At 44.2% G+C, this 19,252-nt stretch overlaps 1 protein-coding gene across 1 annotated transcript in view; it reads left to right on the top strand.

The window, feature by feature from the left end:
• Positions 1 to 19,252, top strand: part of Nedd9 (neural precursor cell expressed, developmentally down-regulated 9) — a 117,511-nt gene that overhangs the window by 9,501 nt on the left and 88,758 nt on the right. The gene's annotated exons all lie outside the window — the stretch shown is intronic.

The following is a 19,252-nucleotide window of genomic DNA, read 5'->3' as shown; positions in this document are numbered from 1 at the left end:
AGGGGTGGGGGGCAGGGTTAGGCAAGGCCTCAAATTTTAATTATGGAGCATGGACATGCATATGGTTGCAAGTTAATGAGTAGAAAGTCAATTAGCTGACTGAACAGCTAATTTGCCACAAAAGCACTGTGAGGATCAGAGAGGCCCTAGATGCAGAGCCCAGGCACACGTGCCTAGGAAAGACACTGTCTTGGTGCTACAGTTCTTTGATACACTGTGTATCTATCTACCCTATGGTCTAGATTGCCTTACATCACCAGCAGTCAGATTTTAAGGTCTCTCTTCTGACTCTGCCAAGTGTCACCAGAGCTGCAAAGCATGCTGGTCTCCTCACCAACTGTGTTTATTACCTTACATTAATATCATTCTTCTAATACCAGGTCCTGCTTCCTTTGTAAGCTTGCCAGCCAAATCTCTTTTATGAGCCTAGCAGATCTCAGGCCGTTGTGTTCTCCTCAAGATGAACAGCACAGTAAGAGATAAATCCGCCCGAGCAGACAGTATGTTGCTTAGCAACACATCAGCCCGCCCTCTGAATGAGACATGGGTCATTCTGACATCATCACATTCAAAGGTTGTGCTAATGTTACAGCTGACTTCAGAGTCTGGATTAGACAGTTACTGTATAGCAAGTCAGAAACAGGCTGTTCACTAAGGGGATGGAGATAGCCAAGACCATTTCAACAGGCCACTGTATCTGTGACTCCACCATAGATAGACAGCTTCTTCTATGGCAGCAATACCCTTGGCAGAGTAATGTTTTGCAGGTTTTTTCATACCTTCTTCCCTCACAGTGACTGTGAGGTAGGAAATACAGTGATAACTCGTTGCAAAATCAGTTTCCAAGATGAGTTACATGATCCCTTTCACCTGCTAGGTAATAGGTGTGGTTAAGTCTTACCCTTGTGCCTTCTCCAGTCTGCCACCGACCCAAACTCTAGCTTGAATCTTGGGCATGAGATGTCAGAATTCATGCAAAACCTGTAAAAGCAAGAAAAAGTAAGTTATAAGGATTACTATAGAGTCTCAGATGGGAATACATTAGATGGTGCATAAAAGTTAGCGGATGAGGGAGATGGTGAGTGCTATGTGCCCTGACATACACAGAGGAATTACAGTACTGCAGAAATGCATATAATACTGTCAATGGCAACCATAGGAATAGAACAAGATAATGTATGAAGTGAAACAAGCCAGGCATGGGGTGAAACAAGGCAGGCCTGGAGACACCAGCACCACCTTTCACACTCATGAGCAAGCCAAAGAAGCTGATCTCACAGAAGTAAAGTAGAACTCTGCCCAGTAGAGATTTGGAAGGCTAGAGTCTAGGGAGGAGAGATGGAGCCAGGATGGTTGACAGGCTGAGAGAGGAAGAATAACAGAAGTGTCTACAGCACAGTAGAGAACTATATCTTATAACTAATTAAAGATAAAGAAAACCTGGTAGAGACAATTTTAGATAGACCAAGCACACTGCTAAGTGTTTGAGGTGGGCAAGCCCATTATGTTGATTGGACTGCGACCCATTTACATACTTGTATTGAAACCTCAAACTACCCTCACCCCATAAATAGGAACAAATAGGTGTCAATTAAAATGTAGGCCATTGCAATAGGGAGATGGCTCAGCTGTTAAAGGCTAGGCTCACAATCAAAACAAAACAAAACAAAACACCACAAAAGAACCAAAGTCATGGATTTGAGAGGGGATATGGCAGGGGTGGTGCAGACCTTTAATCTCAGCACTTGGGAGGCAGACGCTGGTGGATCCCCCAGAAAACTCGAGAGAGAAAGAAAGAGAGAGAGAGAGAGAGAGAGAGAGAGAGAGAGAGAGAGAGAGAGAGAGAGAGAACTTCCTCCTCTCCAGGAGCTGAAGGCCCAGACCCTTCCTCCAGCAGCACACAATGGAGGCAGGAAGGAGGGGACAGCGGCGCCTCTTCCCCCAGAGTTCTGACTGCAAAGAGAAAGATCAAGGTCGTGAGCTCAGGCACCCCGAGTTCAATCCCAACTCTGACACATCTCATACTTGGAAGATGTCGTCTCTCTAGAATTTAAGTTTTCTGCTCATCAGAGCATCCCAGCAGCCCCTGGAAAGCCTCTGTGAGATAAACTCAAGAAGCTCGCAGAACAATTCCAGTCACATAATAGGCAACTGATAAATATTAGCAGCAGCAGCTGATTTTCTTATCTATAGCACCTCAGAGTCAGAAAGTAGACATAATGTTGACTTACTAAGCAGACCGGACCACTTGGTTAACCTCTCATCTGCCTTTGGCCATTTTGAACTGACGAGAACTTTCCAGAAGGAAAATCTTTGCATTATGGGGAGTAGCCACCGAGGGAGCCCACCATGATAGACAACCCCCGTGTTTAGCTTTACAACTGGTTCCTTTATTTACTTGGGACATCTTGAGGTCTGGGGGTCTGGAGGCTGCTCTAATTATTTCCCCTTACTACTCCTGAAATCTAAAAGCCTGACTCCCTTAGACAATGACTTGACCCTAGAAAAACTGGTTCCAGAGGCCTCACTCACTACATCAAGCAGGAGGAGCCAGAGGACTCCAGGAGTGACTGCCTCTGATAACTGAGACCTTTTCTTGAATGATTTGGCCCCAAATATTCACACAAACAAGGTTAGAAACCAGGCTCAGCTGGTCTGTCACTCAGAACTTCCCTGAAGCCTTCAACTCAAGCCCCAATCCCACCTCTACCCCATGCAGAACCAGCCAATGTCTTTGTTCTCACAGCTGATACAAAAAGCATTTATTCCTTTGGTAAGGACTCTGCAGGAATACAGGAGTAAAGGCGTTTGCAGGAGTCGTAGATTTTGATGAAGAGGATGAAAGGACCTATTTGTTTGGTATCAGGCATGATGACTGTTGAATTTCCTGTTGTGTGATACCCTTGCTTCTGAGCTCAGGGTAGAAGGAGTGGTGAGCAGCCATCCAAGGCAGTTTGAAAGCCATTTTCACCTCACACCATCAGCTTGTTCAGCAAGCATGTAAACAAGAGGACTGGGCTGGAGAAACACTAGAGGGAAAGAAAAGTTGTTTGGTCTGCTGTCTGGAGCAGTCCATCCCAGGCCAAAAGGAAAACCCAGCAATAACAACAGGGAGTTCACGGCCCACACTCACATCTGTGACGCCTTCCTTAATGGTGCGGGGGAACTCTCCCAAGACGACAAGCCGCTGGCTCATCCTCTCCCACCGTTATGACCTGAAAAGCTCCCATCTGTCTGGAAAGGATGGAAGTGTCATCTGAGTCCATGAATCAGGGGTGAAGAAACTTCAGTTCTGTGGAAGGTCGACAGGTGCAAGTGTTTTACAAATATTTGCTGTCATCTGGAAATCCATCATTGTATCTAGTACCCAGAAAACAGAGGTAGGAGTAATGGAAGTTCAAGGCCTGTCTGGGTTCCACAGCAAGACACTATTTTTAAAAGGTGGGTGTGGGGGATATCTCCAATGATGTAACCTTCCAGGAAAAGCAAACTTTCTAAAGGACACACGTTTCCATTACTTGGATAAAGCATATGGACAATCATTCTATTTATTTAAGTGACTCAGTACATGGCTATGGTGTAATAATTAATGGTAAGGCGTCCACAGACCTAGTGGTGGTTTGCCCAAGCATTAAATGTTCCCTGATCATGGCCACTTTATTTAATGTGATTTTCAGATCTTACATAAATGCTACAAACTCCGCTGTATCATCATTCTGTATGGCATAGACTCTGCTTATAGCCCCAGCCATGTCCATCTGTCATCTCTGCCTTCTAGCAATTGCCACCGTGAACTAGAACAGTGGTTCTCAACTATGGCAGTAAGATGAAATCCCTTAGGGATTATATGTGCCTGGATTACATCCCCCAAGCTGTGGCTCTACCAGTCTGGTGCTATTACCTGGACACTCACAAACCATAAACCTCCTTAGTTGTTTCTGTTGAGAAGTCCAGTCTGGGGACCACTGGAAATATGAAAATGATAACCTATCTGATAGAAATGTGCATAAAGTTAGGTTAGCATGATCCTAGACTCTCCTACAAATAAGATTAGCATATTAACATTCTGGTGTGTGTTTAGAGATCTCAGGTCTTGAATTCTTCTTCCTACTGCTCCAGGAACATGACCTCAGGTTAGGGAGAGACAGGTGAACCAGTAATTAGATGCTTCTGACTACAGGGCTCTGCCCAGCTTCAAATCTCAACTGTGGCACTTTTCTGTGTGACTTTGGATAAGTGTCTTGACCTTTCTGTGGCTCAGCCCTATCAGGAAAGTGTAAAGTGTGGGAAGGATGCATTGAGCCTGTGCAGAGCAGCATGTGACAAACTGTTAGTACTCCAGAGCCTGCAGGGAACTTGATTTTCTCCAGTTGGTTAAGGTAGAGAGTTAGAAATGTTATGGCACACAAAGGTTAGCAACTGTAGGACGCTGCCTTTAATCTAGGCAAGAACAGGAAAAGGATTGTCAGTACTTAGGAGAAGCCGGAGCTGGGCAGTTATAGCAACTGACACAGGTGAGGCCCAGCCAGGCACAAACCTGACATCCCAGCTCTCAGGAGGCAGAAACAAGAGGCTGCTAATTTTAAGTCCAGACTGCACTGCGTAAAGAGACATCATCTCAAAAATGGTGGATGGAGCTGGAGATGTTGCTCACTGTGTGCAAGGTGCTGGGTGCAATCTCCAACCAGCATCCCCTCTCTGTCACACACACACACATACACACACACACACACACACACACACACACACAGTATAAGTGGAAAGAGAGAAGAGGACACAAAGCAGAGGGGAAATCCCTAGCCTCTTTCCTTCCAGCCTCTCTCTGCTCCTGCTGGAGGCTCACTCTGGCTGGCTACCCACAGAAGCCAAAGAGAACATGGAACCCACAAGCAGAGGACAGAGGATGACACAGGTGGATAGAGAGGCAGATGGAAATCACCAGCACAGAGAGCTGCATTCATCACCCCTGGGCCTGAGAAATTCATTGGGAGCCAGCAAGGTTACATAGCACCAGCTGTGGCACCTGAGACAAAATGGTCCCTCATCTATCTTCATTCCCAAAACTAAGATGGGCCAACACTGTCATGGGAGAAAGGTCAGTCGTTATTATAAGTGCCACAAGTGCTGGCATTGAGGGCCTTGAGCATGTCCTGTCCCTCCCTCTCTGTGCCTTCTTCCTGTGCTCCTCTTCCACCCTCCCTCTGAAGATCTAAACACAGATGTCCCTTCTCCTTACTGCCTCACGAATCCTGCTTCCTGGAGACCAGCTGGCAGCGTCCTCTGTAATGTCTTCCCTTACCACCTCCCTGTCCCCAAATGCCTCCTCTCTTTTTTCCTCACTCATGAATGTTGACCTTTCAGTACAATGGAGACTCCAGTCATCCACCCTCTCACTCCTTACACAAGTAGCCATTCTTAGCTCGGCTCACATTAGCTCCACAAAACCTTCCGAGGTGCTTCAGCAACCACCGAGGTCTGAGTGGCATCAGCAGAAGCACAGTCTCTTCTGGTAGCTTCCATTGTAGGTGCCAGGGCCTCTCGCAGGAGGTATCCCTGTCCTCGGCTAACTCCCTCAAGGCTTTGCCACTGCCCTAGTCTGCAGACCCAAGTGATCAACATTTAGGTTCCCGCCAGGGTCTCAGAACTTGTTCTGTGGTGATGTGTGTGCGTGCTTAAGTCAGACCCTTTTCAATGAGTCTTTCTTTCTTTCCAACCTTAAGGGTTTCACAGATCCTACAACCACACATTCCCTTACCAGACTTGATTAAACTATTCGTCTTTGCTCATTACTGAGCTTCTCGCTAAGCCCTTTGGCCCCTCCTCCCAACTTTGTGTGCTTTGCCAATGGCCGTTACCCTGACCTGTTCTTCCTTGCATGTCTTGTGATGACTATGACTGTGCTTTCCCAGGGAATGAATAGGAACCCGCTCTTAGTGCCTCACAGTACCATGTACTTAGTGCCTGTGCAGCATGAGAGACCTCCAGACAAAGCAAAGTCTTGATGCCCAGTGAGGTCTGGTGAGCTGGCATTTGGCAAGATTTTAACAAGTTAGCCAATCACACACACTCTGTAGCCTAAGCATTCAATCAATCCTTGTTCTCAAAGACTTGTTTTAAATCAGGAAAGGTTGATAGGGCAGGAGGGTGGGAGGGAGCTTTTATATTCTATATTATAAGGACCATTTAGACTCCATGTTGTAAGAGGAATATGCGTGCGCATGTTACCAATACCTCAGCACATCACAGTTAACAGTTTGGTTGTTCTGAGTTACTCTCCAGCCATGGGATAGATAGTACTTCCAAGAAATATCCAAGCCAGGACACCCAGGTTAAGGGAGGATTGATGAGAGCACCAGACATCACCCATCTCAGGAGTGGTTGGCCACCCAACCCGAGGGGCAAGACTGAGCTCCCGAGTGACTATCTTCATGTACCCTTCCCAGAATAATCAGCTTTCCGGAGAGTTGGAGATGAGATGGGATGCAGTTTGTGTGGGGTGTCAATCCACTGCCATCTCAGGTCAAAGTTCTCTGAATAAAGTATACCTTAAAGACTATCCTTTGTGGCCACAGCATAAGTGTTTGTATCCTGGTTATAGGAAGACAGTGTGTGATAATTTGGGTAAGCACAGGATGAATGCTGCTTAAGTAGAACATCGATGATAACAAAATCGCAACATGTTTCAAAAAAAAAAAAGCTGTGATTACCATTTTCATGAATGAAGACCCATTTCTTACTCGAGTACTACGGACTTTTTGATGGATTTCCTCATCTCTGTTTGCATATGCATAATTTTGGTGGCTAAGAGATGTCTCCCACTTTCAAATTTCGTGTGTCAGCTGACATGTTGAATTCATGACAGTATTGCGTGCATACAGGAAATTGATCTGTCGGTAGCTAAAGATGGATCTCGAGATGGCTTCCTAGGGCTAAAACATTGTAAAGTGGGAATTATGTGACCTTCCTTCCTGTTGACACAGGTAAGAGTAAGGCTTGTACTTCTACCCTCCAGTTCCCACTTCCTTCAATGTGGTATCTCAGCCAAACCAGCACCTTCCCCATGGGTCACTACGTCGACAGACAAGGAAATGCAAAGCTTAGTTTTGAGTAATCCAAAGAATGTCTCAGCTCCTGGTTCATTATAGATGAACACAAATACAAGCAAACCATCAACTTGTCATAATAACACCTGTTCTTGTATGCCTGAGACTCCCTCGTCACATCTGTCCCAGCTGCTGATGTTGGCTGCTAAGCAAGCTTGCTGCCAATTGTCTCACCTATCCCCCACAGTGAGAAAGGAATATGTACTGTATATTCATGGTATAACGTATGATGTTTTGAAATAACATCGAAGAATAGTTCAATCAAGTTAACTAAAGTATCCATTGCCCTCAACTAGCACACTGATCTTTTTGTCCATAGGACTCTTAACCTCTACTCTCTCGCTGATTTTTAGGAATATATTCCTTTACTGTTAACCATAACCATCATGATGTACAAAAGAGAGTCCTAGAACTTGTTCATCTTGTCTATAGCTTTGTGTCCCTGGAGACACATCGCCTCCTCACTTACAAGCTCCACCTACTCAGCATTTTTAAGTGCTACATATACAATGGCATTATGCGGCCATTTGTTTTATTGTCATTGGCTTATTTGACTTAGTATAAATGTCTCCAGTTTTGCCTATATCATCCCAGATGACTGAGTAAATACTGAAGACTGAGTAACAGTCTGGGTGAGTATGTGTTGTGTGTACGTGTGTGTTTTCACATCTTCTCTGTCAGCTCATTTATCAGATGTTATTGCCATATCTCTTCTATTGCAAACAACACAGCAGTGACGAAGCTACAGATAACTTTTGATGTGCTAAGTTCATTTGGTATCTAGTAGTAGGATTACTAGATCATAAGCTAGCTCTGTTTTCAATTTCCTGAAGCATCTGCATACCATTTTTTTTATAATGGCTACACCAGCTTCCTTCCAGCCAACCATGGACAAAGATCCTGTTGTCTCCACATTCTCCCTGGCATTTGATATTTGGGAAGTTTCTGGTCTAGCCATCTGGACAGATGTGCTGTGGTTCTCCCTATGCTGCAATGGACCTTGCTCAGCTCAGCACACCCTACTTGGAGCGCGGTTCTTTAAACACAGTGGGCCCAAGGAGCAGGTGGACTGAGGCATGGATCAAGGAACTTATGAGTGAGAAATGGGAAACTCCCATGCATTCATCCCCCTGGAGAGCAAAAAGCACAGGTAGACAATCACATTACTGTGAGCTTTAACCATAGTGTCCTACCCTTGCCTGTTGGAAAGACCCAGAGTATGTGATCCCTGCCGCATTAACCTTGGAACAGGGCTGATGTCTGACTCATGACTGGGGCATGGTTTCCAAGTCTGAGTAAGTATCTAAGGGCATAGCCTGGGTGACCCTTCAGAACAGATGCAGAGACACTCCCCGTCCATAGGATTGGATGGATTAGGGGCCAGATCAGCAGTCTGAAATCCCATCTGTGGTGATAAACCACCTTTATTACGCCTGTAAAACTTTGAAATGAGAATACGTGCAAACTTGACATGTTCCACTGACGCTCACAGTAACCAGCAACCTCAGGTCTAACCTGGTTCCCAGGCTTCATGCAGAGTGGACTCTTGGAAGTTAGCTTCAATACCACAGTTTGGTTTTGCTCTGAAATGATTTTAAGAAAATGATCCGGACAAAAGAACCCACAGTTGTCTCACTGTAGCATTTGGCTGAGTGGCACCATTAGAAGTGGGTAGAGCCACCCTGGATAGGGAAGGGCTGTTTGTGTGGGCAACTAGGAAAGTTCTAGGGAGGAGAGACCCAGTTATACACAAAAGAACACAAAGCACTTCAGATTCGTGTTCGCTCATCCTGGCACATGTGGAGAGGAGGCTGTTTGGGTGGGTAGAAGTGTTTCCCAAAGAGCAAGCCCAGACCAGGTGATGCTCCAAAGTTACAAGTGCCCCGTGAGTTACTGGGTGTCCATTTCTGCCTCCAGTTGTGTAAACAATGCCTTGCGTAATGTGGATCTTGATAATATTGACTCAAAACCTTGAAATAGATGAAGTCATACTGAGTCACTAATAGGAGGGACTCTGCCAGCTGGAAAGGGAGCACGGAGTTCAGCCCAGGGTGGGACAGTGTAAAGAGCAGTGTGAGGGAGTGGGCAGAGATACGGTCACAAGCCTTGGCCTCCCAGACATTGTGTGTGTGTGTGTGGCATTTGTCATGATCCAGACTGCCCTTGCTGTAAGCAAACTCCATCCCTTTGTATGGACTTGTTTTGGTAAAAGCTAAGTAGAGAGGCACTATTTATTTATAACCCTCCTTTTCATTTTTAAGTAACCAGTCTTTTGGTGCTAGTTATCATAATGTTTAATGTGCTTATTATTGTCTGGTCATTTTAGAAACAAAATTTCACTATGTAGTCCCAGCTAGCCTAGAGCTCACTATGTAAATCAAGGTGGTGATCTTCCTGGGATTATGGGTATGTGGTGCGTGTGTGTGTGTGTGTGTGTGTGTGTGTGTGTGTATACATATAATTTTCAAGAATGTATCTGTTAGTGCTGAGCATAGTGGCTCTCACTTAGAATACCAGCATCAGAAATTTGAGTCAATCCTCAGCTCTCTAGCAATTGTGAGGTTAGCCTAAGAACTAACTGCCTCAAAAAAATCCAAAAAAAATCAGATAAAAAAACAAAAATACCTCTATTAGGTTTAAGTACACAACAATATGGAGGTAGATAATCATATGCCTATGTAAGTCTCAATATCACAAGCCATCCAACATACCATGTCCTACCCTGTCTACCTTCAAAGAACCAGGCTAATGAGGCAACATTTTAATAGATTCTTTTTCTTCCCATAGGCTAGCACAAAGTCCATGGTCCCTTTGAAGATCTGCTAATAATCTGTAAAAACAAATGGAGCCTGATGACCAATACTCCCCAGACCCTGCTGCTGTAGGAAGCAGGTTCAAGTGTGCACAGGCCAGTGATTTCATCGTCCAAAGAGAAGCAATCAGTTGAGCCTGGAGAGAAGGGAAAAGCCAGCAGGCAGTTAGTTACAAAGAACTAAAAGGAGTTCAAATAATCCAGTATGTGTATGGGATGAACAGTTCTCTTCTTTGCACCCTTGAGGGAGTGTGCATTGAAGTATGACCAGAATGAAGGCAGTAACAGAAAGGGGACCTCCCAGGGCAGCTCCTAGTTATTTTTTCTTGAACACAGAGACTCCTCTGTGGTCTCACTTTTTTGGCTCTGAACCTTGGTCACATATTTCTAGGGGCTGTGTAAGCCAAGGACAGTGAAGAGGGCAGCAAGAAACCAATCAACCTGATGTTAGGGAGGAAAGAAAGACATGCCTGCTGTTATTCATGAAAAAAAAAATGGGACTTCCTCTTTTTTCTAGTTAATGACCTTGAAGTAAATTCATCAGGCACAACTTGCCCGATCCAAGCAGAGAGGAAACCCTCACTGCAAATCTGGACCAATGCAGCTGTGCACACAGCAAGAGACAAGACATAGCCCAAGCATAGCAAAAGGATGAAACAATTGTTTCATTGCATCTGGAGGATTTGAGAGCCTAGAGACTACAGCAACACATCTTCCATTCAGCCTGTCCTTTCCTAGAAGAAACACTCACGGGTGAAAGAAGTGTGAAATTAAAAAAATGACCAGAGGATAGATAAAACAGTAGCACAGACCTTTATTTAATCCCAGTGGAGATTGGGAAGGCTGGAGGATCTATACGAAGCAGCATGTTTGAGGTTAGCCTGGCATCCATGAGACGCCATCTTTTAAAAGTAGAAAGATTTATCAGTGGAGGTGAATAGCAGGATCGATTTGTTTTCACCACATAACAAGTTCTCCTTGGAGACATGGAAACCCTGACTTTTCAATTTGGACAAAAGAAAGACAAGCTCCCGGGCTGGGGATTCAAGGGAGAAAGCAGAGGGAGGAGTTACTGGCTTGGTAGGCTAGCTCAGCCATAGCCTGGTCTGTGAAAGAACAGTTGCCTACTGTCCTGGGACCACCAAGGAGGAGCTTGGGAAAATATATCACTATATAAGAACCAAGGGCAACGCTGTGTCCTGCATCTCGGGGCTGCTTCTCAATACTCCAGCCCAGTTTATAGAGCAGCGGCACGAATGCAGAATTGAGGGATACAGTCACCCTTCAGCTATGCGTGTGTTTACCATCCCCTTACCAACAACAGCTGGGGAAATGGGTGACACGGGGCGGGGGGGAGCTGAGCAAGCCAGGGAGGCCAGCCTCTAAGATAAAGACTTAAAGTGTCCTTGATGAACTGGACTTTAGCCCCAGCCACCTGTAACAGTTGTGGCAGGACAATGGCTCTACTTTTTTACAGACAGGAGGGGTGGTCTCACTACCAAGTCAGTTATCCTGCAGTTTAACATCCTCCTGCCTTAGTTTGCTAAGTACTGTGAGTAGGTCCATGAATTACCATGCCTAGCAAGGCTAAGGACTTTTTTGCCTTTATCCTTCCAAGTCTTACGTTGATGGATTCACTCTCAGAATGCTCCCATTCTGTAGTTTCAACTGTGAAGCTCTTAGAATGCGCCTTCTCCTAGTCTCTTGGAGCATTGCCCTTCAAAAAGTAAACCAAAAGCTGGTCATTGCTAAGACCATCCCCAGCCATGTTCCCAAAACCGTCTATAGCACTCTGAGTGGGCTTCTCTGCCCTACTGAAGCAGGGAAAACACATGAGTAAAGGACGCTGAGCTCTTGGGGTTGTGCCCATTGAAGGTGATGCTCTGGTGCCATTTATCCACAGCTAGCCTTGGTGTTGCCATCCTTGTTGGGAACACCCAGCCTCCAATCCTGATAGCCACCCATTCCACTCTCTGGTCTTCTAATTTCTCTGCTTCCTGCTTAAAGCATTGCCTTGTTCCTTTGGGGTTTGAAGCATCTCTAGAGATGGAAATCATAGTGAGGTCAGCAACCTGAAGGGTCAATGGTCTCCATCCCAGTGCCTTATTGATTACATAAATGTCCCTCGTGATAATGAATGACAACTTTGAAGGCCTGTTCCCTGGCCTGCCAGCTTCTGTACACAGACAGACACTCGAGGAAGGTGTCCCTTGTAGTCCACCCCTGTTGAAGTGAAATGCCCCACAGATTCCTTATTTCAGAGCTACATCACTGGAGGCCCATAAGACAAGAAGGTTCCTTTGAGGTCTCAGCTGTGCTGAACGTGTCTACTTGTTTGTTTTAGGTAGGGAAGTGAGGCTATCATTCCTGGGAAGGAGAGAAATACTGGGAGGTATCGGATCACTGGAGACTTTGAAAATTCAGAAGTGTGGTGGTGGTACCTGTCAATCCCCAACACACTGAAGAGAGGAGGAGAACTTGGAGATACTGTGGTTCTAACTCCTGTAGGTCAGTCAGTCACTAGTTACTATTTTGTAATCAAAGCCACTGCAGTCGACTTGGTTTCTCAGTTGAAGTTGGCAAGTTGCTAGAAGAACTCTATGCAACCCTTTTCCTTTTCGGTCGGGCTTTGCTTTCTCTTTTGTTTATCAATAAGGGATATTTATTTCTTAGGACTTATTCTTCAGCGGAAGTTAAGAGATTATTCTTAGAAAATCCCTAGGGGGGGGAAAATGAGTCACTGTGTTAGCACACTCTCAGAACTTAAATTGGCACAAGCCAATCAGAGAGGAGGCCATGTTACCATCACAAACTAGGTTTCTCTCTGAGAATAGGAGAGAATTCAACACAGAACAAACTAAAGGGAACCATGATTCCCTCTTGCTCCTTTTCCCCAAATTCCCAGTTGCTCTCCAAAGAGCCTGCTGTATCCAAGGGTAAAATGGAGCTGTTTACGTTGCTGACCTATTGCTTACCTGACTGGAGTCTAGATCACAGTTGTGATAGGTACAAGCTCTGTAGAAGAGCCATGCAGAGAGCAAAGGTCAACTCTATATAACATTACCACTGACATTCCAGCCCCAAACTTCGTGTGTGTGAGAGTGTGTGTGTGTGTATGCATCTGTGTCTGTGTGCATTCATATTAACATATGTGCAGATGTGTGCATGTGAAGACAGAGTTCATCATTGAATGTGTGCTCCTTAATTACTCTCCATCTTAGTATTTAAGCACAGTCTCTCACTGAACATGGAGTTCACTGACTCAGCTAGACCCAGGGATCCTCCTATCCCTGCCACCCCAGCTCTGGGATTATAAGTGCCACACCAAGGTTTCATGTGGGTGTCTTATGTCACACTGAGTACTTCATAGCTATGTGGTAAGCCATCTCACTCAATCTCACCTTTAGCACATTCTCCCTACATTCACTGAATTCACTAAAATCAAGGTGCTTGGCCTGTTGCTACACATTTCAAAGCTAGAAGAGATCAGCACTTTTGTACGAGAAATGCTTTTTGGGAACCCCAGCCTTTCCTTCTAAGTTCAAATATCCCAATTCTTCAATCTTCAACTTTACTTACATTTCTTAAACAAAGTCTCTCCTTCCAGTTTCAAGAAGATTAGATTTTCTCTGGAACCAGATTAAAAGCCCAAGATAAGATATAATGCTCCCCTTTTGATCAGCTGAAATAAATATAACTTTATTGCTTTTCTTCAAGCACTGGCAAATTCTTTATTGTCTTCAAGAGCCAATAACTTGAGCTCACTATTATTTGAGCATTTTATTAATAAATGACTTTTTATAAGTATAGTGATTCTGACTGGTGTTTATAGGTCCAGAGTTCAGATCCCAGAACCCATGTTAACTATAAAATGCATGGTGGCTGATTATGGGATGGATCCCTGGGTCGGGTAGTCTCTGGATAGTCCATCCTTTCATCTTAGCTCCAAACTTTGTCTCTGTAACTCCTTTCATGGGTATTTTGCTCCCTATTCTAAGGAGGAATGAAGTATCTACCCATTGGTATTCCCTGTTCTTGATTTTCTTGTGTTTTGCAAATTGTATCTTGGGTGTTCTATGTTTCTGGGCTAATATTCACTTATCGGTGAGTGCATGTCTAATGACTTCTTTTGTGATTGGGTTACCTCACTATGGATGATATCCTCCAGATACATTCATTTGTCCAAGAATTTCATAAATTTATTGTTTTTAATAGCTGAGTGGTACTCCGTGTGTAAATGTACCACATTTTCTGTATCCATTCTTCTGTTGAGGGACATCTGGGTTCTTTCCAGCTTCTGGCTATTATAAATAACCCAGACACTATTGCATATGCCAGCAAGATTTTGATGAAGGGACCCTGGTATAGCTCTCTCATATGAGGCTATGCCGGTGTCTGGCAAATACAGAAGTGGATGCTCACAGTCATCTATAAGATGGAACACAGGGCCCCCAATGGAGAAGCTAAAGGAAGCACCCAAGGAGCTGAAGGGGTCAGCAACCCTATAGGTGGAACAACAATGTGAACTAAGCAATACCCCTAGAGCTCCTGTCTCTAGCTGCATATGTAGCAGAAGATGGCCTAGTCGGCCATCACTGGGAAGAGAGGCCCCTTGGTATTGCAAACTTTATATGCCCCGGTACAGGGGAATGCTAGGGACAAGAAGCGGGCTTGGGTGCATAGGGGAGCAGGGTGGGGGGAGGGTATAGGGAACTTTCAGGATAGCATTTGAAATGTATATAAAGAAACTATCTAATAAAAAATATTTAAAATAAAATAAAAATAAAAATAAAATGCATGGTGGCCTGACAGCCTGCCGGTGATCTCAGCCTTAGAAAGCACAGAGGATCTATAGAACATGCTAGCTGGAGATACCAGCCATTTCAGACACACATACACAGAGAGGGAGAGGGAGAGGGAGAGGGAGAGGGAGAGAGAGGGAAATGTACTGATTCTATTGTTTGTTTTGATTGTCAGATTTATGATGTTGTAATGGCTACCAGATTAACAATCAGAGAATTCTTCATTATAAACCCATTGTGATTGGCGGTTTGAAAGAGGATGGCCTCCCTCCCATAGGCTCACATATTTGAATGCTAGTGTCCCCAGTTAAGACAGATTAGGAGGTATGGGTTTGTTGGAGGAAGTACATGACTGTGGGTGAGTGTTGAGACTCCAAAAGCCCATGCCATTCCCAGTAAGCTCTCTTTGCCTCGTGCTTGTTGGTCAGATGTAAGCTATCAGCTACCGCTCCAACAGCATAGCTCCCTGCTGCCATGTTCCCTGCCTTGATGGTCATGGACTCACCGTCTGAAACTGTAAGTGCCCGTTAGATGCTTTTTTTTCTATAATTTGCCTTGGCCACGCTGCTTTGTCATGGCAATGGAAGAACAACCAAGATAGTGTGATGTAAATCAGATTTCATTAGACAAAATATCAATCCATAAAAGATTGCTGGATAAGCTACAGACACCAAATGAGAGAGAATGGCTGGGAGAGTCAGGCATAACCAGCGTGTTACCTCCAGAAAATAGTTATAGTCTAGGAGCTGGCGCTTTGCTTTGAAATCTCAGAATCATGGTCATCTCTGTGTCTGCGGTAGTATCACCATCTGCTACTGAAACCATTCCTCACCTACATAACTAAGGCTAGCCTCAAGTTCCTCATCTTCCTCTGTCAGCTTCTCACATGCTGAAATTACTGAAATTCCAGTCAAGCAGAAAAGCACTTTAAAGATGTGTGAGGTGTCTTTTCTCCATGTGCATGGGGAAGCCTTAGGATGCCGTGGTAGTTTGAATAGGAATGCCCCCCATACATGCTTGTGTTTGAATGCTCGGCTCATAGGGAATGGCACTATTAGGAGGTGTGGATTTTTCTGAGTAGGTGTGGCCTTGTTGGAGGAAGTATGTCACTGTAGGGGTAGGTTTTAAGGGCTCAAATGCTCAAGATACGTCCAGTATGGCACAGAGTCTCCTTTTGCTGCCTTTGGACCAAGATGTAGAAATCTAAGCGTCATCTCCAGCACCATGTGTGCCTGCATGCAGCCATGCTTCCTGCCGTGACAAAAATGAACTAAACCTCTGAAACTGTAAGGCAGCACCAATGAACTGTTTTCCTTTATAAGAGGTGTCATGGCCACGGTGTCCCTTCACAGAAAGAAAACCCTAAGACAATGGGTACAACCTGACCTAAAGACAGATCTTTTGCCTGATAACAAACAGCAGTGCTGGGGAAGAGTGGTTGTCTCCTTCCTCCTCAGTGTTCTACACTATAATACAAGGATCTTATCACAGGAGGCGTTTTGCATGACACTCCTTCCCACCAATAGAATGTTATTCAAGAATAGAATATGGGTGATAGCTGAAGTCATCGTTGTTAAGATTATAAAATACCTGTTTCAAATATTATCAATATTTTTGCATTCTTTGTATTAAACTAATATTTCCTCCTGTGCTGAACCAGTCACGGGGATGTTGAAATGAATCCAAATCTGGAAAAAAATATGAAGAAGGGTTATATTTTTCTAGAGTAAATGCTGGAAATCAACACAAGGTGGATGAATTAGACCATGTTGCAGAACATTAATCTTTTTAAGGTCATAAAGGAGGCTTGGGGAACAGCTAAGTTCCATCAGGCTACTATTCTCAACTCTTTGCAGTTATAGTCACCCTCTGTTCTATACTCATGAGGGTTTGGTTCTAGAGCCCACGAGAATGCTAACTCTGCACTGCCCAGTGTCTTGATCATCCTGCCATGAACATTCTTGCTCCAAGTTTATTCTCTTGCCAGATGTTACCATTGTCAGCCCTTCAGAAGCAGATCCATACAACGTTGTCTTTCTGAGCCACCATAAGCTCACGGAGAGCTAAGACTGTATAAAACTGTGCTCAACTTGAAATGGTCTGAGCTTGCTAAAGGGTGAAACCTGGGGTGCCTGTAGTGTCCTCTTTGACTGCCTTCTTAAATTCAATGCACACTTATGGAATATGCTTAAAATCAATTTTACCATAGGATGTATATGTATATGTATGTGCATGTATATGTGTATGTATATGTATATATTGTGTATACATATACATATGCATATACATATATGTGTGTATATATACATATATGTGTGTGTATCTTTTATTTATTACAATTTATTTATTTATTTATTTATTTACATCCCAAACACTGCCCCCTCCCAGTCCCCTCACACAGACCCTTTCCCCCTCCTGCTCCCCTTCTTCTGAGAGGGTAGGATTCCCCAGGCTATTCTCCTACACTGACACATCAAGTCTCTGCCAGAATAGGCACATCCTTTCCTACTGCGGCCAGACAAGGCAGCCTTGTTGGGGAGCCACAGCTTTAGGGATAGCCTCTGCTTCAGTTGTTGGGGGACCCACATGGAGACTGAGCTGCATGTCTGCTACATATGTCCTATGTTCTTTGGTTGGTCAGGAGTCCAGGTTAGATGACTCTGTTGGTCCTCCTGTGCAGTTCCTATCCATTTTGGATCCTTCAATCCTTCCCCAAACTCTTCTATAACAGCTCCTAGCCTCTGTCCAAAGATTGGCTGTGGGTGTCTGCATCTGTTTCAGTCAGCTACTGGGTAGAGCTTCTCAGAGCACAGTTATGCTAGGCTCCTGTCTGCAAGCATAACAGAGTATCATTAATAATGTTAGGGATTGGTATTAGGCCAGGTACTGGTTGGCCATTCCTTCAGTCTCTGCTCCATCTTTGTTTTTGCATTTCTTTTAGACAGGACAAATTTTGGGTCAAAAGTTTTGTGGGTGTGTTGGTGTCCTTATCCCTCAACTGAGGGTCCTGCCTGGCTATAGGAGGTGACCTCTTCAGGTACCATGTTCCCACTGTTAGGCATCTCGACTAAGGTCACCACCATTGACTCCAGGGAGCCTCTGTGACTTTCTAGAGATTCCACCTACTCTGAGATTTCCATTCTTTTTCCTGGCCCTTGGGGTCTCTCTCCTGTCTCTCCCTGTATCTGATTCTGCCCTCCCCATTTCCCCCTCTTCTCTGCCACCCACTTTCTGTCCTCCTCTTGCCTCTATGACTATTCTATTCCCTGCTCTAAGTTGATCCAAGCATCCTTACTTAGGCCTTCCTTCTTGTTTACTTCTTTGACTCTATAGGGTGTATCATGGGTATTCTGTACTTTATGGCTAATATCCAGTTACTAGTGAGTACATACCATGCATGTCCTTTTGGATCTGAGTTACCTCACTCATGATAATATTTTTCTAGTTTCATCCATCTGCCTGTAAAATTCATGATATCCTTATTTTTAGTAGCTGAATAGTATTGCATTGTGTAAACGAACCACATTTTCTGTATCAATTCTTCAGTTGAGGGATATTTGGGTTGTTTCCAGCTCTGACTATTATAAATAAGGCTGCTACAAATGTAGTGGAGCATGTTTACTTGTGGTTTGGTGGAGCATCTTTTGGGTATATGCACAGGAGCTGGCAAAGCTGGGTCTTCCGGTAGAACTATTTCCAATTTTTTTGAGAAACCGCCAGATTGATTTCCAGAGTAGTTGAACAAGTTCGAAAACCCATCAGCAATTGAGAGTGTTCCCTTTTCTCCACATCCTCACCAGCATGTGCTGTTGCCTGAATGTTTTTCTTGCCCATTCTGACTGGTGTAAGGTGGAATCTTAGGGTTGTTTTGATTTGCATTTCCCTGGTGACTAAGGATGTTGAGCATTTCTTCAAGAGCTTCCTGGTCATTTGAGATTCCTCTGTTGAAAATTCTCTGTTTAGCTCTGTACCCCATTTTTAAATTGGATTATTTGGTTTTTTGGATTCTAACTTCTTGAATTCTTTATATATTTTGCATATTAGCCCTCTGTCAAATGTCGTGTTAGTGACGATCTTTTCCCAATCTATAAGCTGCCATTTTGCCCTATTGACAGTGTCCTTTGCCTTACAGAAGGTATGAGGTCTCCATTTATCAATTGTTGATCTTAGAATCTGAGCCATTGGTGTTGTGTTCAGAAAATTGTCTCCTGTACCATGTGTTCAGGGCTATTTCCCACTTTCTCTTCTATTACATTTAGTATATCCGGTTTTATGCTGAAGTCCTTGATCCACATGGACTTGAGTTTTGTGCAGGGTGATAAATATGGATATATTTTTGCATTCTTCTACATGCAGACATCCAGTGAGACCAGCACAATTTGTTGAAATGCTTTCTTTTTTCTATTGTATGATTTTGGCCTCTTTGTTAAAAATCAACTGTCCATACGTGTGTGGGTTTATTTCCAGGTCTTTGATTCTATTCCATTAATCAACCTGTCTATTTCTGTACCAATACCATGTAGTTTTTTTTTTTT

The sequence above is a fragment of the Mus caroli genome, chromosome 13, assembly GCF_900094665.2.
Source record: "Mus caroli chromosome 13, CAROLI_EIJ_v1.1, whole genome shotgun sequence".
NCBI classification, from domain to species: Eukaryota; Metazoa; Chordata; class Mammalia; order Rodentia; family Muridae; genus Mus; species Mus caroli.
This window is presented reverse-complemented; position numbering and strand designations above follow the sequence as displayed.